Source organism: Apodemus sylvaticus, chromosome 13 (assembly GCF_947179515.1).
Source record: "Apodemus sylvaticus chromosome 13, mApoSyl1.1, whole genome shotgun sequence".
Lineage (NCBI taxonomy): Eukaryota > Metazoa > Chordata > Mammalia > Rodentia > Muridae > Apodemus > Apodemus sylvaticus.
In genome coordinates this window covers 52058187-52083638 of record NC_067484.1, presented here as the reverse complement: position 1 = coordinate 52083638, position 25452 = coordinate 52058187, and positions in this window count along the sequence as shown.

Here is a 25452-nt window from a genome sequence, read left to right as displayed (position 1 = left end):
TTTTTCGAATAGAAATATACTTCTGATAAGTATCAACCTATGAATCAGGCACAGTAAGAGATTAACAATACTCAGAATAAATTATGTCACTTACAGAAAAATGGATGAAACCAGGGGTATTATGTCAAGTGAAATAAGCCAAACATAGAAAATCAAATATCACATGTTCTCTTTCATGTAGAGAAGCTCCCCAAAATGGCTTAAGCACAGAAAAGCCAAAGTTAGAGACTAGGTAGGGGTAGGAGAAAATAAAGCAGTTGCGTAATAGGCACAGAAACACAGGTGGCAGGCATGAATTCTGGAATTCTACAGCATAGTAGAGTGACTATTCCCAATAACCTCTCTATTGAATTAGCAAACCTAGAAGGGAGGAACCCGGGGGCTCTGTGATGTTTAATCGTGCTTGTCAGTCTCACACACCTCAGAAGAGAGAAGCTCAATTAAGGAACCGCCCCCATCAGATCCCCCTCTGCTCCTGTCTATGAGGCATCTTCTTGATTGCCGGTGGATGTGGGAGACCCAGCCCACTGCAGGCAGTACCATCCCTGGGCAGGGGAGCCTTCTGTGTATAAGAAAGGTAGCTTGGGTATATGCCCAGAAGAGGTATAGCAGGGTCCTCTGGAAGTGTCATATCCAGTTTTCTGAGGAAATGCCAGATAGATTTCCAAAGTGGTTGTACCATCTTACAGCCCCACCAGCAGTGGAGGAGTGTTCCTCTTTCTCCACATCCTCACCAACACCTGCTGTCTCCTGAGTTTTTGACCTTAGCCATTCTGACTGGTGTGAGGTGAAATCTCAGGGTTGTTTTGATTTGCATTTCCCTAATGACTAATGGTGTTGAGCACTTCTTAAGGTGCCTCTCAGCCATCCGAATTTCTTCAGGTGAAAATTCTTTGTTTAGATCTGTACCCCATTCCCCGGCATGCAATAAAGACACATGCTCCATTATGTTCATAGCAGCCTTATTTATAATAGCCAGAAGCTAGAAAGAACCCAGATGCCACTCAAAGGAAGAATGGATACAGAAAATGTGGTATATTTACACAATGGAATCCTACTCAGCAATTAAAAACAATGAATTCACAAAATTTTTAGGCAAATGGTTTGATCTGGAAAATATCATCCTAAGTGAGGTAACCCAGTCACAAAAGAATACACATGAAATGCAATCTCTGATAAGTGGATATTAATTAGCCCAGAAACCCTGAATACCCAAGGCACAAATTGCATTACAAATGACTCCCATGAAGAAGTATGGAGAAGGTCCTGATCCTGGAAAGGATTGATCTAGCATTGGAGGGGAATATAAGGACAGAGGAAAAAAAGGAGGAAGGTGATTGGAGAATGGATGGAGAGAAGAAGGTTTATGGGACATATGGGGAGGGGGGATCCAGGAAAGGGGAAATCATTTGGAATGTAAACAAATAATATAGAAAATAAAAATATTAAAAAAAAAGAAAGGTAGCTGATCAAACCAGGGAAAAGCAAGCCAGTAAGCAGTGACGCAGTATCCCCCAGGTCTCTACTTCAGTTCCTGAAGCCCATTTCTTGGTTTCCTTCTGTTCTAAACTGTAAGTCAAACAAACCCTTTCTATCCTGAAGTTGCCTCTGGCCAGTGCTTTATCACAGAAAAGCAAACTGGGAGAGTTTCTAGCATAAAGAAACAATAAGGAGAAGAAAACAGTCAATTAATTTACTTGAGTATAAAATTCCACTCTACCTGGGTATGGTGGTGCATGCATTTAGTCTCAGCCCTTAAATGGCAGAAGTAAGACTTAAGGCCAGCCTGGTACACATAGAAAGACTCTGTCTCATATAAATAAATAAGTAAGTAAATTTAAAAAAAAAAGTAAAACATCACACTTTAACCCAAAATGTGTATAGCTACTATATGTTAATTAAAAACATAAATTATATGTTAGTTAAATAAAACTAAATTATAATAATTAAATAAGTATAAAAATTTGTCCAACAGGTATAGTGGTTTGTTTCTCAAAATAATGTATTACACTTTACTTAGCCTTCTCGTGGTGATGTGAGAAGATACCAAAGGGAAGTTCTTTATTTAAAGTTTGGCATTTCTGAACAATCAGTTTCACTGGACTTGCATTTGGAGGTCACCATTAAGTCAAGCACAGATTATTTGGACATAAACATTACCACACATTGATATCTACAGTCAATCTACAGACAAGCAAGATGGCTACTGAGAGATTAGTGGCAAGGACGACTTGCCTCTTGGGATGTAAAAGCATAACGTGAGATTTCATGATGCTACTCAAACGGGAAAAAATGTAAAGCTCATCAATGGTTTCCTTCTGGAATTTTCTCTTTAATATCTATGTATTTTAATTGTCAATCTGAAATTCTGGTAAGTAAAGCCATGGACAAAAGTAAACTGCTCTATAAAAAAAAAAAAAAAATCAAGCTCATAAGGTCAACTTTATAAAAGTTGCCAGGACTTTGGATGTCCCTGCACAATCACTAGCCAGTCATGTAACCTTGAGAAGTTCAGCTCATCTGTGAACCATGACACATGACTACAACTCCATCCTTAAGCTTGAGCAATAATGGCCCTCACTTCAGGTCCCAGTATGGATCTCCTTGTGCAGGCCCTCATTTCTTCCATTTCTAATAAGCCATAGAGACCATAAGACCCAAGAAATTTACCAGTCACCTGCACAGTCTAGTCATTCTCTGGACCCAGGAGCTCTCAATTCTCCACCCAAGTACCACATTCCTGCCCTCAGGGCCACTGGGCCCCTTTTTCCTGGGACCACTTTTCTACAGGAGGTCCATGCCCCATTGTGTTTGCTATATGTTTGAAGGGTGGCTAAAAAACTTTAGCAGAAAGAAAGGAGGTGGTTGGCAGACATGGTTACATGAATGACCTTAGGTTACATGGTCACATGTCTGACTGCAAAGGTCTTTGTAATCCAGGACTAATGCAATGTTTCTTTCTGTTGCTGTGATAAACACCAAGACCAAAATCAGCTTGAGGCAGAAAGTGTTTATTTGGCCTACACTTACTTCTATAGCACAGTGTATGGAAGACAGGGTAGAAACTCACACAAGAACCTTGAAGCAAGAACTAAAGCAGAGACGTGGAGAAACACTGCTTACTAGATTGTTCTCTCTGCCTTGTTCAACTAGCTTTCTTAGACGGGCCACGCCTATGTGCCTATGGATGACAGCAACCATAGTCTACTGGACCTACATCAATTAGTAATTAAGAAAAATGTCTTGTAGGGCTGGAGAGATGGCTCAGCGGTTAAGAGCACTGACTGTTCTTCCAAAGGTCCTGAGGCAACTAGATGGTGTCTCACAACCATCTGTAATGAGATTTGATGTCTTCTTCTGGTGTGTCTGAAGACAGCTACAGTGTACTCACATATGATAAATAAATAATAAATCTTAAAAAATGAAAGAAAGAAAGAGAGAGAGAAAGAGAGAGAGAGAAGGAAGGAAGGAAGGAAGGAAGGAAGGAAGGAAGGAAGGAAGGAAGGAAGGAAGGAGGGAAGGAAGAAGGAAGGAAGGAAGGAAGGAAGGAAGGAAGGAAGGAAGGAAGGAAGGAAGGAAGGAAGGAAGGAAGGAAGGAAGGAAGGAAAGAAAATGCCTTGTAGATAAAGCCATAGGTCAACCAGTTGAGATTTTCTCTTCATAGATTATGGAAGATCTATCTCAGGTTGACAACTGAAGCTAATTATGACAGGCAGCTATAGGCTTCTTAAATGCTGGTTAGTCAAAGAATTCCAAGTTCAAATCTAGCCTTTCCATTTACTATGAAAATGGCCTTGTCAGACAATCTTGTATAGAGATAGTTACCATTTCTACAGATTTAAATAATTGGCATACAGGCCTAGAAATGTTACAGGTGTACATGCCCAAGATTATCCATCCCTAAAGTCAATTTCATTTTAAAGAAAAATTCTGACTCTGACATACTAGATATCTCCCTTTAAATCTTTTACTTATTCAAATTTCTCCTTCAGCAAATTGTTCAACTTGTATATGTGTGTTCATCCATGATATGTGTACACATTCATGTACATACATGTACACATACATGCCATAGTACTCCTGGGGAAGTCAGAGGACCCACTGCAGATATCAGGACTCATAATCTACCTTTTTCAAGATCATGTCTCTCTTTGTTGTATATGCCATGCTAGCTGGCATGCAAACTTCCAGAAATGTTTGTGTCTCTGCCTCCCATCTCCTTTCAGGAGCACTAGAATCGCACATGCTTGAACTGTATATCTAAATTTTTCCTGGGTTCAAGATAATCAAAATCAGCTTCTTGTGCTTGCATGGAAAGCACTTTAATCTATTGGGTCATCTCCCACCCCTAAACTTTTCTAAAGATCAGTTTTTTCATGTATAAAAGAAAGATAGCAGTTAAGACAAAATGACACACTCTATAGAAAAGTCTTACACTTAATAGGTCCTCAATATATACTAGTTCAATAATAATAATAATAATACCTTAAAAGGATTAAAGCAATCCAGCAAGCATACTTTCTGGTATTTCCCAATCTGAGTTGAGCATGTATATCCAAACAAAATTATGTGACAGCTTTAGTCACATTTGTCAGAACTTCAAATCCATACATGGCTGTACATGATAGCCTGCATATGGTAAGCAGACAGAAAAGCAAGGTACAGAAAGCCATGAAAAGACATGAAGACAGCAGCAGCATGGAACACAGTGAAGGGAGCCAGTCTGGAAAGCTAACTTCTCCTTGATTCCAGCTCCATGACACACAGGAGGAGGCATAAAGGGAAACAGCGAAGGACCAGTGGTGAAGTGTCAGAGCTTTGGGAAGGAGAAAAAGATGAATAGATGGGACTCATATTTGGTTTTTAGGACAGTAAAACATTGTATTTAATACTATAATTATAGATTCGTGCCATATGTCTTTGTCACATCCATAGGGTGTACATCTTGAAAAACAATCTCTAGCATGAACTATGAGCTCAGGCAATAATGACAGTCCTGGCCATTGGTTGCAGCAATATATAGTTTGCTGAACAATGCTGATGTTGAGGTTTGCTGTACATATATGGGGGCAGGACTATAAAAGGACTTTACTTTCTATTCAGCTTTTCTGCGATTTTAAACTGACTTTTTTTCAAATTAGTTTTTGTTGTTTTAGAGACAATTAAAGAAAGTAAATCTTGTCATATCTACTTTGCTCCGCACCCCATTTCTTTCTCCACAACACAGAATGTCTGCTGATAGAGAAGTGATTTGAAAAATCAGTGATAATGATTTATCTGAAATGAGGATCTTTACCTCATTGACAGAGAAGCTTGTTCAAGACGGGAGGCAGATGTTCCTTCCAGCTGTTAGCAGATAATCTTACCAGCAGTGTCAGACTTGGAGTACCAGAAATACAAAAATGCTAAAGCAGCAGTAACTTGGAGCATACTTTGTAGCCAGGATTTTAGCCCTTGGAGGGCATGGAGGGCAAGGCATGATAGGCAGATGGGTTTCCATTCATTTATAGCCTGCGTTAGGAGAATCAACGTTTGGAGGGACTGTTGGTGTTGTTTCTTCCCATTAAAGCTGCTGAGAGTTGCTTGAATGCTCTTTCAGATAACATGTGGCTTTATTTTGTCAAGTCATGACTATAAAACATGGTTAGTGGGGTCTAATGAAATTGAATTCACACCAAAATCCTAGGCCCCTTCGGTGACTGTGCTTACAAGGTTACAAGGCATTCTGTTCCCTCGACAAAACCTCTAGAGCCTCCTGTTAGAAATGAACAATGGTTGCATGCTAATTCACTGGGGGTGTTTCTGAGGCTCTGAAGAATGAAATAAGTTTGGGTTTCTTGTAATGAGATTATTCCTCATGGGGAAGAGGTTAGTATAAAGGCTCAGGGTCTATAGAAGCCATGACACAGTAACCATGGAGTAGCTGTCCTTCCCACTCAAAACTGGTAATGCTTGATTCGGTGCCATATTTTGGCTCCACAGATGAAATACAACCTTGAAATTCTGGAAGGGGTCCAGGAAAAAAAAGAAATAAAAACCATGCTCCCAAAAGGGAACTATGAAAGAAATGAGGCTTATTTAACCTAGAAAAGATGAGTCTCGAGGGAAAGTCAGTCATTTTCTTTAAATAGGGAAGGGGCTGAGGTAAGAGTGACATGAGCATGATTGTTTCTACTGATAACAGCTTAGTGGATGTTACTGTAGCAGAAAAAAATCACTTAGACATCAGGGACTTAGTAAGGTTTGTGATCCTCAGAAAACCATGAAATAGCAGGAGTAATTTTTAATCGTAGGTGTTTAAAGACAGGAATTCTCTAAGCAATATCTTACAGTGTAGTAGAAGATGCTGAAAGGGACTTCCGCAAAGTCTGGGCTCTGAAACACAGATATTCTTAAGATGAAAATTCTGTACTGCCTCAGACATATCCTCATTCATGGAATCTTCGTCCCTCATGTAAATAATGTGAGTAGAGTAAATAAACACCACCACTATGCAAAGCATTTTAAAAAAAGCACATGCCATGGTGGTGTCTTAGGCATGTCCTAAATTGATGCTCAGACTAGATTTTAAGAATTTAAGAATGGCTAAGATTAAAAACTCAGGAGACAGCAAGTATTGGTGAGGATGTGGAGAAAGAGGAACACTCCTCCACTGCTGGTGGGGCTGTAAGATGGTACAACCACTTTGGAAATCAGTCTGGAGGTTCCTCAGAAAACTTGACATGAGACTTCCAGAGGACCCTGCTATACCACTCCTGGGCATATACCCAAAGGATTCCCCGGCATGCAATAAAGACACATGCTCCATTATGTTCATAGCAGCCTTATGTATAATAGCCAGAAGCTGGAAAGAACCCAGGTGTCCCTCAAAGGAGGAATAAATACAGAAAATGTGGTATATTTACACAATGGAATACTACTCATCAATTAGAAACAATGAACTCACAAAATTTTTAGGCAAATGGTTTGATCTGGAAAATAACATCCTAAGTGAGGTAGCCCAATCACAAAAGAATACACATGGAATGCAATCTCTGATAAGTGGATATTAATTAGCCCTGAAGCTCTGAATACCCAAAGCACAAATAGCATAACAAATGAAGAAGTATGGAGAGGGTTCTGATCCTGGAAAGGCTTGATCTAGCATTGGAGGGGAGTACCAGGAGAAAGAAAAAGGAGTGAGGTGATTGGAGAATGGGTGGCAAGAATGTTTATGGGACATATGGGGAAGAAGGATCTGGGAAAGGGGAAATCATTTGGAATGTAAACAAAGAATATAGAAAATAAAAATATATAAAAAAAAGAATCCAGCAGAGAGATTACAATCAAATTAAACATCAAGCTTGACTCCTATAGTTTCATATGAACAGATTCTTGTTATGTATTTTTGTTCAAGTCAAATTCTCTCTCCAGCCCTATTCTTGGCTGAAACAACGCCTCAGCTGAAGATGCCCTTGGTGACCACAGAAGGTGACTTCAGGAACTATTTACAGTGAATCCTTTGAGTAGTCTCTTCAACCTCTATAATACTTTATATATACACTATATGTGGTTGTCCCATCATGTGTCACATCAAGAAGTCATCTTAATCAAACCTCAAGTGCTTACAGAGTTCAGAATTCATTCAGTCGACTGGATCTAGTGGCCTAAAGCTAAGAATCTCTTCCTAAAAGTCAAACCAACAGACCCTTGATGGTGTTTTTTGGGTTCTCATGGGATTAGTCTACATTTTTTTATTTTTATGTTTTCACAAAAGAGTAAAACTTCACTATAAAATCTATAGTGGTGGTTTAAATAGGAATATCCCCCCATAGACTCATGTGTTTAAATGCTTGACCCATAGAGAGTGACACTAGTAGGAAGTATGGCCTTGGAATAGTAGGTGAGACCTTGTTTGAAGAAGTGTATCACTGTGGGGTAGGCTTTGAGGTCTCATATGTTCAAGTTACATCTAGTGTGGAATTCCAGTACCCTTTTGATACCTGCAGATCAATATGTAGAATTTCTCAGCTTCTTTTCCAGCACCATATCTGCCACACTCTCTATCATGATAATGAATAGACTAGATCTCTGAAACCATAAAATGGCCCCAATTATATGTTTGCTTTTATAAGAGTTGCTGTTGTTATGTTTCTTCACAGCTATAAAACCCTAAGGCAGAAGTTGATACCAGGAGTAGGTATTGCTGTGATAGACCTGACCATGATTTCATTTAGAGGAATGTAGATTTTGGAACTATGGATTAGAAAAAGTTGATCTCTTTAAGAGGGACTTAATGGGTCATCCTGGTATTAACATGTAAGACAGTAGTCATGAGAGTGATTTGAACTGTGGAGGTCTGAATCAAGAGGTTTCATAGGAGGAGTTTAGTATGTGGCCTAGAAACTGTTCTTGTGATATTTTGGTGAAGAATATGGCTGCTTTTTGCCCTTATCTGAAAAAATCTGCCTGAAGCTAAATTGAAGAGTTTTGGATTAATTGTGTTGTAGAGAAAAAAATCTCAAAACAGCCTAGTATTTACTCTGTCATGTGGCTATTCTATGCAGATCTGTAATGAAAAGGAGCAAGCTAAGCAAGGAAAAATGCAAAATGTACAATTTGGGGAGAAGGGGGGTACTAGGCAATAAAACAGAGCTAATGCCTGTGTTCAAGGAGATAAACAGATTAAAGAAAAGCCTGATATTGAACGGAATAAAGGGAGTGGTGGCCTCAGATCCCACCCAGAAAAGCTTCCAACTTGTGGAAAAAAAATAAAGAAAAGCTTAGGGCCAGATATGATGGTGCATACATTCAAACCCAGCACTTGGAAGGCACAGGCTAGTGGAATGCCGAGTTTGAGGCCAGCCTGATCTACAGATTGAATGAGGCTATGATCTAACCCTATCAAGCAGCAGAACTTAGCAGCCATGTTGTTCTGACTAGAGTAAAGGATGTTATGAAATCTCCCTCTATAACTAAGGACCAAGTCACTGAGGCCAGGCATGTGTCAGGGCTGTCCCTGTGTAGGAACTTAGAGAAGCCATGTTATGATGCTGTGGAGGTGAAGCCTGGACTGCCATGGAAACCCCAAGACACTGATAATGCCAGAGTCATGAGATGCCTGCCAAGGAAAGCTGCTAACAGGGAGCAGAACCAGTCAAGAGAACAAAGTGATGCGTTACAAGTCAGCAAAGCTGAAAGAAGTTGGAGATCTGAAGAGTGCCCTGACATCAGACATGAAGATGCAGAGTTGGGAATTTGCTGCTTTTCAGTCATGCTTTAGTCCAGTATTTCCTCCCTGTGCTCCCTTCCCACACTTTGGAACAGTAATGTATAGCCAGTGTCATTAGACGTTAGAAGTATGTGGTCTTTTTTATTTTGATTTTGAAAGGGATTATAGTTAAGAGATTGCCTGAATCTCAAAGAAGACTTTGAACTTTTAAATAAGCTTCATACTGATATAGACTATGGAAACTTTTGAAGTTAGACTTCAAATGCATTTCTGCATTATGGTATGGCTACCAGCCTATGGTGGCCAGGGAGTGGATTGTGGTAGTTTGAATAGGAATGGCCCCCATAGACTCACATGTTTGAATTCCCATAATTAATGGCACTATTAGGAGATGTGACCTTGCTGGAGTAGATATGACCTTGTTTAAAGAAGTGTTGTCACTGTGGAGGCAGGCTTTGAAGTCTCATATGCTCAAGTCATGCCCAGTGTGGTAACGCCCTGTTGCCCATGGATCAAGATGTAGAACTCTCAGCCCCTTCTCCAGCATCATGTCTGTCTTCATGCTGCCATGCTTTCTACAGTGACAATAATGGACTAAAACTCTGCAGCCATCCCCAATTAAATGTTTTCCTTTATAAGTGTTGCTATGGTAATGGTATCTCCTCACAGCAATATAAAACTTCATTAAGATACCTATGCACTTTTTTCATACAAATACACACTGTGATGTGTGGTCCATGACTATAAGGGAACATAATTTTGCATTTGTGCCTCTCTCTGGGGGTGGGGAAGGAGTGGGAGGGCAATAGGAACCTTGCCAAGAATTTTACTTGTAAGGTCCTTTCCAACCATATCATCAATTTTATTTGTTGCTATTCTTCAGAGCCCATGCAAAACAAACACTTGGGGACATTTCAAACTTGAAAACAATCTCATAACACATTCCAGGAGTCAGGCAAACCTTAAATCAGTAAAACACCACAAACCCTTCTATACTTTCATCTGAGACAGAGATCTGAATGTCAGATCAGTGATTCTCAAAGTCTAAGGCTCAAAAGCAGAAGCTAGAGTGACTGATGACAGAGAGAACATTTTCAAAAATACAAATTGTGTGCTCTTCTTTGGACCCCTTGGATTAGCAACTTGGTAGAAACAGCATATGCATGTAAATAAATCCCTGTGTCCACTTTCTCTCACCCCTCCTGTCCACCACCAGGACACTGATGGTCACTAAGCTTGAGAGTCACTGGATTAGATTTTGGATGATCCTGTAACAGGAATATAAATGCTGTGACCTTGGGATGGTGAAGAACTAATACTCAGAAAGCAGCCCCATAATGGAGGGCAGATACCATTGCTAACCTGCTGTGGGAGGAAGGAATGGAAGCTTCTCCTGGGAGGATTTTAGATTTAAGGAGAAGCAATGTAGTATTCTGGAAAGGAGCTACACCATCACGCTAATGGAGGCATCTCACGGCCTCCCATCCCATGGGGAAGGATGAGTAATGGCTCTCCTTTCCAAAAGGGCAAGCTTTAGAGTGCAGTGGTAGTTAATACTGCTGATATGAAATAGGGTACTTAAAAAGAAGGGAGGGGCACTGTTGGAGCGATGGTTTTGTGTTCTGTGTAATGATTATCCTTATATTATTCAAATGATGATTTCTACACTGGCAGAGTTAATAGCAGGCCAGACTTTGATATTTTATGAGGCATCACCAGTCTCAGGTTTTTATAAACATTCTTCATCACCTCTGATCAGTCCATAAAGAGCTGATCATTTAATTAGCTGGGTGGAGGAAATAGGAAGTCAGGGGTCCCAAGGAAAAAGAAGTGAGAGGAGAACTATGAGGAAGGAGTGTGTGGAGAAACCACATGGAGAGAACAGGAAGTCCCCCCCATGAGGTTTCAATGAGAGAGCAGACATGAGCACGCACATGGACCAGAGCCAGCTAGGGAAAGACTCAAATTGAAATAAAGGACTCGTGGCTGGGAAGTAGATAGCATAGCGGGTTAGAATAGCTGAAACCTGCCCAGCCTGGGCTTGCTGATAAATTTAATTGTGTCAATTATTTGGGAGTTAGAACAGGAAGTGATAAGACTTAGTGCTTAAATTACAGCCTATGGGGCAGCCCCAGTAAATACCATGCCAATTGAAAACTCTATTTTGATTTTGCTATGGTATGGCCGTGAGTTCACTCAAAACATTTCAGGTGCTGCTAATTTGGCCCCTGGTCCAGTAAAATAAAAGTAGTAGGGTCAGAGATGAAGAGATGGCTCAGTGGTTACGAGTACTGACTGTACTTCCAGAGGTCCTGGGTTCAATTCCCAGCAACCATATGGAGGCTCACACCCGTCTGTAATGGAATCCAGTGCCCTCCTCTGGTGTGTCTGAAGAGAGTATCTAAAATTGTCTGGTTCCTGAACTTGAAAGAGCTGCTGTCTCTATAATCCATCCAACCCTTGGGCATGTTCTTATCTTCACATTCCTCCTCTCAACAGTTCCCCAACACTATGTGCATCATTTAGATACACAGACTCTAAGCACTTCAAACAATCTCAACATGTTTGGCCCTAACTAAAGGAATGTGAGGCTTTGCCTATGTATATGAATTCCAAATGCTGTGGCAGAATATTCATTTCGTGCTAACTTCTAGTTTAACTTCTGGTTGTTTGAAATCTAGAAGTTTGCATGAACCTCTGACTTCACCTCCAGTTCATACTGGGCTAGACACCACAGACACAAAACTGAGACAGTGTCTATCTACAAATAGCTTGCTGTGAACTCTACATAGGGTCTTCGCTGCAAAAAAAAAAAAAGTGAAAGCAATAATTATGGCCATAGAAATTAAACACTGGTGCCTGGAAACTGTTGATAAATGAGTACTTGGCTGGGAGGAAAGACACGAGAAAGATAATTAGATTCTTGATGGAGTCAGAATACAGCCAGTGGCTGGAGCACCAGAGCATGGCATAGTCCAGGTCGGTCATCATCTGTATCCCAAGGTCCTCAACAGTCTCTTCCCTCTGAAAACTCAGTCCTGTGCTTCAGAGAAAACATGCTAGGATTATTGTGGTAGCCTGTTCTCAGCTCCTCCTCTGCTTTCTATTTCTAGCTTATAATTGGCTCAAACTGCAGCTGCAGCTCTAAAGCCGACTCTACTCCCCGGGCTGCTCACATGACGTTCCTTTTCTAATAGATATCATTTCCTTTTACTTTATGAAATGTGCTTAAGATCTTAATGTTTATATACGAAGAGTGTCTATAGTTGCTCTGAACGTGCTCAAATGACTCCTTCCCCTGTACTACCAAGGCTGTTCTGTTTCCTGTGCAAGATTTGCAGCTGGCTTGAGGGCTCCATCCAGTTGTTCATCCAGTTCTGACGGTAGAACTATAACGTGGGCTTCTTTTACCAATTGCAATTTAATATTGTCCTAGCTTGTTTTCTATTGCTGTGCTAAACACCATGACCAAAAGCAATTTGGAAAAGGAAATGGTTTATTTCACTTTACACATTGTAGTCCATTGCTGAGGGAGGTCAGTGCAGGAACCTGGAGGCTGGAACTGAAGTAGTAGATATAGAGAAAAGCTGATTATTGGCTTTCTCTCCATGATTTACTCAGCTTGTTTTCTTATCCATGCAGAACCACCTGCCCAAGGGTGGCACCGCCCACTGTGGACCTCATCTACCCACATTAATCCTTAATCAAGAAAGTGTCCTACAGAGTTCACCATAGGCAATAGGATAGAGAGTCCTCAAATTAAGATTAATTTTTTTTTCCAAAATAACTCAAGGTTGTGTCAAGTTGACAAAAAAGAAAAAGAAAGAAAAAAAATCTAGCCAACACAAACATCATCATCCACCGCCAGCTCAACGGTATTATGATGAAGTGTCACATGTAATATTATTCCCAGACTTCCTCCACTCCTGCCACTACTATGCCCAAAGACAATGTGTCGTAAAAGACTCTAAATGAGCTGTTTGGGGAGCAGAGAGAATATGGATTTTAAAGACAGGCTAATCCAGCTTTCACCCCAGCTATTAAATCCACTTGTTCATTCATTTTTATACTTAGCAATTGCTGCAGCTCTTGTCATATGGCAGAAGCTACAATGGCACTGGGCTTGTGGTGATGAGTAAGACACACTCTGCACTTGTCACTGTGGGAGGCAGAACGTAGCAGGGGGTGTGGCTTGACAGTGGGATTCAAGGAAGGTCTCAGAACACAGAGAGGCACCCCACATAGACCGAGAGGGAAGGTGCTGGGAGACTAGAACCTGGGCAGACAATGAAAGGACAAAGAGGTGTTGGAGAGCAACATGAAGAGAGGAAGCTGTTTCAGGCAAGGAGGGTAGGAAGAGAGAAATCCAAAGAGGTGCACTCACAGCAGGGTGTGGAAATGCAAGAAGTCTGATGGGGCCGAAAAATCAGGGGTAAGAAAAAGCCTGGCAGAAAAGGACATAGAAACAAACCTCACTCATTTTCCCAATGTGTCTGAAGTGCCTTGTGGTGACACCTGTGAAACAGTGTGCAGAAGGAGAACCACGAAACCAGAGTTTTGAATCAACAAAGCTCAGGAACTAAGATGCGTAGAGAAGAAATTGGAAACTGAGGGAAAGAAGTTGGCTAGGAGGCTATGGCTATAATCCAGATCACAAATGATAAGAACCTGAACTAAGCCTTTTACAGAAGAGTAGTGCATGTGAGAGAGAGTTAGGAACCAGAACTAACAGAACCTGGAAACAAGTTGAGTATGCGGGACAACAAAGAAGGGAAGAATGACTCCACGATAGGTTATTCCTGGCTCACACCATTATAGGAGAGGGACTCTTAGAGGGCACACAGATTTGGGGAGGATAATGATGGAACTTTAGAAGGGTTAAATTTAAGTTACCAATGACATCATCAACTGTAAGAGGCCAATGAACACTGGACTAATTTGTCTGGAGCACAGATATTTAGGCTTAAAAAATGATTAACTGTGAGAGACAAAGTAAGGCGTGAGGCAGATGAAATTGCTCAGAAAGGAAATGCAGAGAAAAAGGGAAAATGTGAGGCATAACAAATCCATTAGTCCATGAATTAGATAATATAGGCACAGTCCACAGTCATCCCTTCTCAACAAAGTGCGCTATGGGGATCCTATGAATGAGTACTTCATCACCTTGTTACCATTTGTCATAAAGTTACACATGCAGTTTCACTAGGTATTCATTTAGAGAGTTGTGTGACTTTCCAGATAAGATCAGGCATGCTCAGGATAGTAAAACCATAGAGCATGAGTATTTTTAATAACACCTCTCAATGCAATCAGATAAAATCTGGACATCTATGGTGGAGTTGATAGCTACCCGGGAAGAAAATTTCTCAGCAAAACCACACATCTGGAAAAGAAAAACAAGCAAGTCAAACAAACAAAACACCAGCAAGACCAGGTAACGCCAATATAAATTTAGTACATAAATTACTAATTCATTGATTCTATTCTATGTGTGATCAGTTCATGGAAACAGCAGGTGAACATATAAGGCTGAGAATAATATTAAGGAAAAAAAAGTAACATATCGGCAACCTCAGGAGTAGCTACAAGTAGCAGAGAAACAGTCTATGTGTGGCTATGGGGAGAGTGGACAGCCCTTGTTTAGAGTACGACACAAAGCATAGGTAAATGAAAGAATCAATGTCAGAGACGGGTATACACAGTCCACTCAAAGATCTGTCTCTGCCGTTCATAGGCAAGTCACATATAAAGTCCATTATGAAGCAGAGCTTACTATCACCCACCCATATCTTTCTCTAAGAACTCACTGCTATTGTTATTCTACCAGATGCAGACTCTGGGCTCTGTTCCTCCCTTATCATGAAACCACCTCATGTTATCTGTGCTAGCACTCCAGCATCAAAAGTCAGGGTGGTCCCTCTAAAATCTGAGCATCCTCACAACACTGCCACAGTCAGTACCTTTAGTACTCCCACTGTTACAGGGGAAAAAATTCCAAAGACTTGATGGTATAAAAGACCCTCCACAGTCAAAGCCCCGTTTGTTCCCCATAAGCCCCCCACTCTACCATATTGCAAAGATCATAAGACTGTCTGGAATCTCTAGGCACTTCCTGCTGCCCCTGAGGGTTCTTTTCCATGTCACTTGCCAGGACTCAGCCTCAGAGACGCCTGTCCCTGAGCCTGCTTGATCACTGTCCCTTCCTGTCATCACAGGGAGAAAGGATCATTCACTAAAGTGTACGTACACTGTGCCCTGCACACAGGTAGCAGCCATCATCGCCTACCACAGTTGTATGCATGAGTGTGTGCCTCCTTGTTCCAAAGTAACCATTTGAAAGGACAGTCTCTTCTTGTCCTTGTATCTGCCATACTCTGCCAGCTCTTGGCATAGAGCAGGGTTCAGTATATTTTTTTCTTCCTTTAATACCTCATTTGACATTCAAGTACTATTTTAACAATGGGATTTTTGCCTGATACTGATTATAGTTTGGATAAAGCAGTTATAGAGAACTGTGACCTCTTGGTATATTCTTTTCTTTCTTTCTTACCTTTCTTTCTTTTCTTTCTTTCTTTCTTTCTTTTTTGAGATATAGCCTTACATAGCCAAAGCTAGCCCCAAACTTCTTATATAGCTGGAGGTTGCCTTGAAGTCTTAATCTTTCTACCTCTACCACCCTACCAAGTGCAAGTACCACTTGCAGCTCTGACCTGATATTTTATGATGAAAGCTATAAAAATCTACAGAGAGATAGAAAAACACAGACTATGTAAAAGCAAAATTGACAAAGGTATAAACTACCAATTCACCAAAGGAATAGAGCTGCCACAGGAATATGTAAGAAAATGTTCTATGTCAATAAGACAAAGTACTCTAAAACAATACCATTTTTAATCTAGCAATGATTAAAGAGGTACATCTTGCCTGGGTTTGGGCAAGCATACAGAAACAATCTCAAACTGTCAGTAGCAGTGTAAACTTACATTGTACCTTTAGAAGGATATTGAATTATATTTTTAAAAGCAAATATCTTTCTCTCTCATTTCTAGGAAGTAACCCTGTGTGAATACATATGTGAATGCATACAGTACATGTGCATAGCATATATTCATAACTAGTTAGAATAGCAAAGAAGTTTGGCATAATCATGCATCCATCATATGTAATACAGTCATCAGCACTACATGACTTTAAGTCCATCTAGGCAATATCATTGTTAAATGCATCCATTAAAAAAAAAAAAAATGAAATAACCGGGCAGTGGTGGCACAGACCTTTAAGCCCAGCACTTAGGAGGCAGAGGCAGGCAGATTTCTCAGTTTGAGGCCAGCCTGAGTTCGAGCAACAGAGTGAGCTCCAGGACAGCCAAGGTTACACAGAGAAACCCTGTCTTGAAAAACCAAAAAATAAATAAAATAATGAAATAAGAGCCTTCAACTCCAGCAGCCACTCCCTGGGAACCCTCAGGCCACTGCATGCAGGGAAACAGGTAGGTTAGCTACAGATCTTCACTTCTTCCTCTTCTCCTCCAAACTCAGTCCCCCAACCTCATGCTCACCTGTAGCAGCAGCACCTGCTGCAGCACCCAGTCCCCCAGCCTCAGGCTCACCTGTAGCAGCAGCACCTGCTGCAGCACCCCTTCTCTGCTGTGCCCATCTCCAACGTCACTCAGCTCTTCTCCTCCAACCTTCCTCCCTAGCCATACTGCTTCTCAACCCCAACTCCAGACCCTGGGAATGCCATCCAAGCCTGCCAGAGAAGCAAGTAGGCCAGCAGAGCAGGTAAGGGAACAACAGATTTTCCCTCCCCCTCCTTTCTTCCATGTCCAATCCTCCAGTGTCATCCCCAGCTCTCTAGCATAGTACCTGCTGTGGCCTCCCCTCACTCACAATCTCCATTCCCAGAGAGCTATACAGATCCTGGTAGAACAGTTCCCTTTTCTTCCTTCTGTGGGCTCACACACACACACACACACACACACACACATACATATACATCATATACATATACATATATATATCTTCTAGTCCATCCCCATTCCTAAGTGTCAGCTAACAATACCTAGAAACACATACTGCCAACACCTAGCAGGACCACAAAAGACTTTTCTACCAAGCAATGGCTTCCCATTCTCCTAAGAACAAGCGAGAGCAATAGAAACCAAAGAATAAAATACCCACTCAACAAAGACAAGACTATATATCAGCACCTAGAATTATAATCTCCCTAAATCCAGATGCCTAGACACCAGTGTAAAAATATAACCAATAACAGTCAGGACAATATGTCTTCTCTAGAGCCCATCAACCCTAACACAATAGGAAATAAGAATTTCAAAATAGTTAAAAACACAAGACAAGAATTTTAAATTAGCCTTTATGGACATGATAGACATCACTGAAGAAAAAAAAATGAATAAATCTGTTAAGGAAATCTATGAACATGCAAACAAACCGTGGAAGGAAATGAAACAGTTCAGGACGTGAAGGTAGAAGTAGAATTACTGAAGAAAACCCAAAATATAGGAAATCTGGAAATAAAATATTTAGGAACTCTACCACAAACCTCAGAGGCAAGCCTCACCAACAGAATACAAGAGATGGAAGAGAAAATCTCAGGCATTAAAGACATGAGAGAAGAAATGGAAACCTTGGTCAAAGAAAGTGTTAAATCAAAAAAAAGGGGGGGGGGAGAAAAACAAACAAACAAACAAAACCTACACACCCGAGAAATCTTGGATACTATGCAAAAGCCAAATCTGGAATCAAGGAAGAAGAAACCCAGCTCAAAGACACAGAAAAAACTTTGAACAAAAATCATAGAAGAAAATTTTAATATTTTCCTAACCCAAAGTAGATGCCCATCAAGGTATAGGAAGCTAACAGAATTGGGGCTGGAGAGATGGCTCAGCAGTTAAGAGCACTGGCTGCTCTTCCAGAGGTCCTGAGTTCAATTCCCAGCAACCACATGGTGGCTCACAACCATCTGTAATAGGAGGCTAATAGAACACCAAATAGACTGGGCCAAAAAAGAAAGTCCCCTCAGCACATAATCAAAACACTAAGCACATAGAACAAAGAAAGAAAATTAAAAACTTTAAAGAAAAAAGACAAGTAAAATATAAAAAGCAGACCTATCAAAATAAAACCTGAATTCTCCATGGAGAATTTAGAAGCCAGAAGTACCTGGAGAGACATTCTACAGACTCTTAAGAGATCAAAGCTGCCAACTCATATTACTTATACCCAGTAAAAATTATGGAAAAATAAGACTTTCCATAATAAAACCAAATTTAAGCAATCTTTACCCATATTGACCATCATGTAAATTGGAATATTCAGATGATGGTGGCACACACCTTTAATCTCAACACCTTTAATCTGTCTCTTGCAAAACAGTTCTTTAGTTCAAAGCAAGCCTGGTCTACAGAGTGAATTCCAAGACAGCCTGGGCTGCACAGAGATACTCTGTCTCAAAAACCAATCAATCAATAAAAAAAAGATATCTCATACCAGTAGTAACTTAACAGCACATCTAAAAGCTCTGAAGCCAAAAAAGAAATCACACCCAAAAGGAATAGATGACAAAAAATAATCAAACTCAGAAGTGAAATCAATAAAATAGGAACAACAACAAAATGCAAAGAATCAGTGAAAGAAAGAGTTGGTTCTTGGAGAAAATGAGATTGACAAGCTATTTAAATTAACTAAAAGGTCAAGAGAGGACATCCAAATTAACAAAACTATGGATGAGAAGAATCACATAACAATGGACATGGAGGAAATCTGAAGTATCATAAAGACATATTTTAAAACCCTGTATTCTATCAGATTGGAAAATCTAAAAGAAGTGGATACTTTTCTTGATATATATTACTTGCTAAAATTAAATCAAGATCAGATAAGCCATTTAAACAGACTTATAAACCCTGGTGAAATAAAAGCCGTAATTAAAAGTCTCAAAGAAAAAAGAAAAGAAAGCTCAGGGTCAGAAGGTTTTAACAAAGATTTCTACCAGATATTCAAAAGAGTTCATTCCAATACTCCTTAAATTAATCCACAAAGGGAACATTGCCAAATTTATTTTACAATACTAAAGTTATCCTGATACTCAAACTGCATAGCAACTCAACAAAGAAAGAATTACAGACCAATTTCCTTTAGGAACATGCATGCAACAATTCTCAATAAAGTTCCATTCTATTGGCACAAAAGCAGACATGTTGATCAATGGAATACAATTAAAGACTTAGACATAAAACCACACACCTATGTACTCCTACTTTTTGATTTAAAAAAAAAAAAAGCCAAAAATACACACTGGAAGAAAATAGTGTCTTTAACAAATTGTGTTGGTCAAACTGGATGGTTATATGAAGAAAAATAAAAATATATCTATACTTATCACCCTGTACATAACTCAACTCCAAATGCATTAAAAACCTCAACATAAAACCAGATAAAATGAGGTTCATAAAAGGGAATAGCCTTAAATCCTTTAGTATAGAAAAAGACATTCTGGATAAAACAACAAGAGCACAACACTATAATCAACAATTAATGATTTGAACCTCATGAAATTGAAAACATTCTGCAATGCAAAGGACACCATCCTTTAGACAAAATACAGCCTGCAGAATAGGAGAAAAAAGGATTTTAACAATTACACTTCTGATAAAGGGCTAATAGCCTAAATATATAGAGATGACTTAAATAAACTAGATATAAAGAAAACAAATAACCCAATTTTAAAATGTGGTAAAGATCTAAACCAATATTCTCAAGAGGAAACTCAAATGGCTGAGAAACAGAAGACATGTTCAACATCCTTAGTCATCAGTGAAATGCAAATCAAAACTACTTCGGATTTCATTTTATATCCATCAGAATGGCTACAATCAATAAAAACAAATGATACCTTATTCTGGCAAGGATGTGGAACTCTCTTTCATTGCTGGTGAGAGTTCAAACCTGTACACTCACTATGAAAATCAGTATGGTGATTCCTCAAGAAGATGGAAATCAATCTACCTCAAGATCCAGCTAGACCACTCTTGGACATATACCCAAGGGATGCTTCATCCTATAACAGAGTCACTTGCTCAACCATATTATTGCTGTTCTATACAATACACTCAGAAATTGGAAACAACCTAGAAATCACTCAACAGACTAATGATAAAGAAAATATAGTACATTGCCTTACAGAAAATTTGCAATTTTATGAGGTCCCATTTGTCAATTCTTGATCTTAGAGCATAAGCTATTGGTGTTCTGTTCAGGAACGTTTCATCTGTGCCCATGTCCTCAAGTGTCTTCCACTGTTTCTTTTCTATTAGTTTCAGTGTGTCTGGTTTTATGTGGAGGTCCTTGATCCACTTGGAGTTGAGCTTAGTACAAGGAGATAAGAATGGATCAATTCACATTCTTCTACATGCTGACCTCCAGTTTAACATGCATCATTTGTTGAAAAGGCTATCTTTTTTCCACTGGATGTTTTCAGCTCCTTTGTCGAAGATCAAGTGACCATAGTTGTGTGGGTTCATTTCTGGGTCTTCAATCCTATTCCATTTATCTACCTGCCTATCACTGTACCAATACCGTGCAGTTTTTAACACTATTGCTCTGTAGTATTGCTTGAGGTCCGGGATACTGATTCCCCCAGAAGTTCTTTTACTGTTGAGAATAGTTTTAGCTATCTTGGGTTTTTTTGTTATTCCAGATGAATTTGAGAATTGCTCTTTATAACTCTATGGAGAACTGAGTTGGGATTTTGATGGAGATTGCGTTGAATCTGTATATTGCTTTTGGCAAGATGGCCATTTTTACTATATTAATCCTGCCAAACCACAAAAATAGAAGATTTTTCCATTTTCTGAGGTCTTCTTCAATTTCCTTCTTCAAAGACCTGAAGTTCTTGTCATACAGATCTTTCACTTGTTTGGTTAGAGTCACTCCAAGATACTTTATATTGTTTGTGGCTATTATGAAGGGTGTCATTTCCCTAATTTCTTTCTCAGCCTGCTTATTCTTTGAGTATAGGAAGGCTACTGATTTGCTTGAGTTAATTTTATAACCACCCACTTTGCTAAAGTTGTTTATCAGCTGTAGGAGTTCTCTGGTGGAGTTTTTTGGATCACTTAAGTATACGATCATATCATCTGCAAATAGTGATAGTTTGACTTCTTCCTTTCCAATTTGTATCTCTTTGACCTCCTTATATTGTCTAATAACTCTAGCTAGAACTTTAAGTGCTATATTGAAAAGAAAATGGCAACCAACAAATTGGAAAAAGATCTTAATCAACCCTACATCCCACAGAGGGCTAATATCCAATATATACAAAGAACTCAAGAAGTTAGACTCCAGAGAACAAAATAACCCTATTAAAAAATGGGGTACAGAGCTAAACAAAGAATTTTCACCTGAAGAATTTCAGTTGGCTGAGAAGCACCTTAAGAAATGTTCAGCATCATTAGTCATTAGGGAAATGCAAATCAAAACAACCCTGAGATTTCACCTCACACCAGACAGAATGGCTAAGATTAAAAACTCAGGAGACAGCAGGTGTTGGTGAGGATGTGGATAGAGAAAGAAGAGCACTCTTCTACTCCTGGTGGGAATGCAAGTTGGTAACTCTGGAAATCAGTCTGGCGGTTCCTCAGAAAACTGGGCATAACACTTCTGGAGGACCGTGCTACCACTCCTGGATATATACCCAGAGGATTCCCTGGCATGCAATAAGGACACATGCTCCACTATGTTCATAGCAGCCTTATTTATAAGAGCCAGAAGCTGGAAAGAACCCAGATGTTCCTCAGTGGAGGAATGGATATAGAAAATGTGGTATATTTACACAATGGAATACTATTTAGCAATTAAAAACAATGAATTCATGAAATTCTTAGGCAAATGGTTGGAACTGGAAAATATCATCCTAAGTGAGGTAACCCAATCACAAAAGAACACACATGAAATGCAGTCACTGATAAGTGGCTATTAGCCCAGAAGCTCTGAATTCCCAAGACATAACTCACATATCAAATCATTCCCAAGAAGAAGGAAGGAGAGGGCCCTGGTCCTGGAAAGGCTTGATGCAGCATTGTAGGAGAGCACCAGGACAGAGAAGTGGGAGGGGTTGATTGGGGAATGGGCAGAGGGAAGAGGGCTTATGGGATTTATGGGAAGGGGGGAACTGAGAAAGGGAAAATCTTATGGAATGTAAACAAAGAATATAAAAAAAATTTAAAAATATATGGTACATTTATACCATGGAATATTACTCAGTCACTTAAAAAAAATGACACCATGAAACTTACAGGTAAATGAATATGGATGGAGTTAGAAAGAATCATCCTAAGTGGAGCAACTCAAACCCAGAAAAACAAATATGGTATGCATTCATTTTATGTTCTTACTAGCTGTTAAGTCAGTGAAAACCAAGATACAATCCATAAAACCATAGAGGTTAGGTACAGAGTAAGGAATTAGGTGTTGAGGTCTGGTCTATTGCTGTGTATTGTAATGCTAAGTAAGTGCAGAGCCCCCAGACCTGGTTGCCCCAGAGACAAGAGAGTCTACCTAAACCCAAGTGATGTTATGTCACCTTACCCCCAGGTTATATCTGATCAGTGACTAAAGATGCCAACAGCCAATAGCTGAGCAGAAGAGACATAGGCGGGATTTACGGTTCCAGGGCTTGAGGGTCAGAGAACCACCATAAGATGAGAAAAAAAGGAGGAAAGAGGAGAAAGTCACCATCAGGTAAGAATCTTAAAATAAGCTAGGTGTGGTGTTGCACGCCTGTGATCCCACTCGGGCGGATTTCTGAGTTTGAGGCCAGCCTGGTCTATAGAGTGAGTTCTAGGGCAGCCAGGGCTACACAGAGAAACCCTGACTCAGAAAGGAATGAAACAAAGAAAGAAAGAAAGAAAGAAAGAAAGAAAGAAAGAAAGAAAGAAAGAAAGAAAGAAAGAAAGAAAGAAAGAAAGAAAGAAAGAAAGAAAGAGAAAAAAAGAAAAAAATAAGAATCTTCAAATAATGGCCAGGTGGATTGGCTAATAAGGAGTTAAAAGCAGCCCAGACAGCTGGGTGGTGGTGGTGGCACATGCCTGTAATCTGTAATCCCAGCATTTGGGAGGCAGAGGCAGTTGGATTTCTGACTTCAAGGCCAGCCTGGTCTACAGAGTGAGTTCCAGGACAGCCAGGACTACACAGAGAGACCCTGTCTCAAAAAAATAAATAAATAAATAAATAAATAAATAAATAAATAAATAAATAAATAAATAAATAAAAAGCAGCCCAGACAAAATTTGACAATTATATAATGGGGCTGGGAAATAGACATAATACCATAGAAAATAGATGTCTGCCCAGATCTTGGGCTGATTAAGACTTATTATAAATATAAAGGTTATATATGTCCTTTATCCCGGAACTAAATGGTCAAAGATGGGGTAGAAACCCTAGAATGAGATTAAATGTTTCATCAACATTAGAGGAAGAGCAGATAGATCCCATAGGAAAGGGAATTAGAATAGACAGGTGTGGATGGTTGTGTGGGTGAACCGGAACTGGAGGATCAAATGGGGAAGATGAGGGAAGAGGGACACAAGAAGGGGGATACAGGAAGAGAAAGCTAAAATTGAGGGTCATTTGATGGATGGTATGGAAACCTAATACAGTAGTTTTCCAACATATACACAAAAATGAAAGTGAGCTAAATGAAATGGCCAAATAATGGGAGAGACAGATTTCCAACTGGCCATCTCTTGTCACCAAATGAAGCCTCTTGTCACAGGTTTGTATTACATCTAATTAAGTTGTTGGCCAAAGGGGTCCCATGGGAATCCCCAAAGAACCCAGGTGGTTGACAAGACTACAGGTTGTTCTCCATAGTAAGGCCTCATTTCTGAAGATATCAGCTACACAGTTCATTAAGCATAAGCAAGTTGAGCTTGTGACCCCATACAGATGCCAGTATCTGTGTACTGAAAGGCTCTCTGCACACTATCAAGTGTAAGCACCAAGCCAGGCACAAACCTTTGGATCTAAAAATCTGTCCTGCTTGTAAGATATGCTAGTGCAGTGTTGGCACAAAGCTTATGAGAGTAACCAACTAATATCTGACGTGAATTAAGGCCCACTCCGCGAAATAGAACCCATACGTGACACTGCTTGAGTGACCAGAACCTAAAACTAGATAGCCCAAGGGCCTAGGGCAAATCTGAATACTACTGGTCTCAAAAAAACAAAAACAAAACAGAAAACCCTATAGCAATAATATTCTGCTACACTCAAAGATCAGCAACTTGCTCAGCCATCTTCAGAGAACCTTCCTCTGGCAGTGTATGGGAACAAATACAGACCCTGAGGTCAGACATTATTCAGAGTCAGAGACTTTGAACACTCGGCTCTAAATGGTATATGTCTATCAAATCTCTCCCTTGCGGCTCAGGGAATCCTGTGAGAAAGGAGGCAGAAAGAGTATCCTTTGCTTGTGTTTTTTTTTTTTTAATTTGAAATATTCTTTATTTACATTTCAAATGATTTCCCCTTTCCTGGATTCCCCCCTACCCAAAAGTCCCATAAGCCCTCTTCCTTCCCCCTGTTCCCCAATCCATCCCTTCCCACTTCCCTGTTCTGTTATTCCCCTACACTGCTGTGCTGAGCCTTTCCAGAACCAGAGGCCACTCCTTCCTTCTTGGACATCATTTGATATATGGATTATGTCTTGGGTATTCCAAGCTTCTAGGCTAATATCCACTTATCAGTGAGTGCATACCATTAGTGTTCTTTTGAGACTGGGTTACCTCACTTAGGATGATGTTCTCCAGCTCCACCCATTTGTCTAAGATTTTCATGAATTCATTGTTTCTAATGGCTGAATAGTACTCCATTGTGTATATAAACCATATTTTCTGTATCCATTCCTCCGTTGAGGGACATCTGGGTTCTTTCCAGCTTCTGGCTATTATAAATAGGGCTGCTGTGAACATAATGGAATATAGATCCTTATTACATGCTGGGGAATCCTCTGGGTATATGCCCAGGAGTGGTATTGCAGGGTCCTCCCGAAGTGTCATGCCCAGTTTTCTGAGGAACCACCAGACTGATTTCCAGAGTGGTTGTACCAGTGGTGGGTTGCATTCCCACCAGCAGTGGAAAAGTGTTCCTCTTTCTCCATATCCTTGCCAATACCTGCTGTGTACTGAGTTTTTAATCTTAGCCATTCTGACTGAT